Source organism: Mandrillus leucophaeus, unplaced genomic scaffold (assembly GCF_000951045.1).
Source record: "Mandrillus leucophaeus isolate KB7577 unplaced genomic scaffold, Mleu.le_1.0 Scaffold161, whole genome shotgun sequence".
Lineage (NCBI taxonomy): Eukaryota > Metazoa > Chordata > Mammalia > Primates > Cercopithecidae > Mandrillus > Mandrillus leucophaeus.
The window spans coordinates 580,257-581,877 of NW_012101599.1; positions in this window are offsets into that span (position 1 = coordinate 580,257).

Here is a 1,621-nt window from a genome sequence, read left to right on the forward strand (position 1 = left end):
AAAAAAGAAAAGGAAGGGAAGGAAAGGAAGAAAGAAACAGTGCTCAGACGGCAGTGGTTCCCTGCTGCTCCCCACAGAGGCCTGATTGGCCCAAAGTGTAGCTGTGAGGGGTGTGAGAACCTTTGCAATCTGGTTAGAGAAATTCTTGTCATCTGGAGTCCAAGGAAACTTTGTGGCCCAGGCAGAGGCTTTCCAGGAGCAACAGGAGATATGCAGAAAAGCTGGACTGGGCAAAGCAGGCAGGAGCCGCTAGACCCTTAGGCCTAGGGAGCCAAGTTTTAGTCTCATCCCATTTGCATGGAGAATACCTGAGGGGGGCCCCTCTGCACTGCTGTGGTGTGCAGTACCCTGCTAGGCACCATGGCCAGCTCCACATGGCTCGGAGTGACTGAGCACAGAGGCACACGGCAAACACTCCACGTCTCCTTTCATCCCCTGTTGAGGTACAGGCGTCCCTTTTCCTGTCCCCTCTCCTAACAGCTTTGCCCAAGGGACTGGTCCTTTCACTGGAAATTTCAGGAGTGTGTAGAAAGGACGTGGGGCTCAGGGACTGAATCTCGTTTCAGCTTCTACCTGCCCTAAATAGTAGCCAGGCAGCAAGGAAGACCGCGTCCTTGCCTGACTATAAAATGACAAGGCATGACAAGACAGGACTCCCAGGCTCTCAAGCAAATGCTCTGCCCCTTCGGTAACCAGGCTTTGCCGTAGGTGCCGGGGAAAGAGGGTGGGTTCGGTCACCAGGCTTTGCCATAGGTGCCGGGGGAAGCGGGTGGGTGGAGGGGCATCCTTCGGAAGACTTTTCTTTCAAAAGGCAGCACTGGCGTGGAGGGGAGCACCTGGGGTCGTGGGGCGGGGGAGTGACTGGGGACAGCGATGAGGTGGTGGGATGAGGTGGTGATCAGCACGGTCCACGTGACCAGGCTTTGGAGGAAAACGTGGTTACAAGGCAGTTCTGCACTTTAAGAGATGAGGTTTTTCTCTGTCACCCAGGCTGGAGTGCAGTGGCATGATCGTAGCTCACTGTAGCCTTAAACTCCTGGGCTCAAGCCATCCTCCTGCCTCAACTTCTCGGCCCCTTCCCAGAGTAGCTATGACTACAGGTGTGTGCCAGCCACCTAATTTTAAAATTTATGGTAGAGACATGGTCTTACTGTGTTGCTCAGGCTGGTCTTGAACTCCTGGCCTCAAGCAATCCTCCCACCTCAGCCTCCCAAAGTATTCCAGGCGTGGGCCACCATGCCCAGTCTAGTTTTGGACTTTCATCTGTATCCTGTTTGATAATATATTCCTGCGTTTTTCCTTCCTCGTTCCCTTCTCCACACCTCCTCATCCTCCACAACACAGGCCCCTGTGGGACACAGCCAGGCCAAAGCCTCCCATGCCCTCAGCCCACCCCAGGTTGTCTGAAGCAGCCATGTGTCCGGGGGGTTCAGGGAAGCTGTTCACATGGGCCATGATCCTTGCAGAAGGCGGAGAGGAGACAGCAGCAGCCAAAGGAAACGAGCAAATCTATCGTCCGCATCTACAGCGGAGGCCGCAGCGTGGAGGGCAGGCAGGCCCAGTGCTGCTGAGAACAGGGCGGGCACAGGCAGCTCCCGTGCTGCCTTTCCCAGCTTCGGAG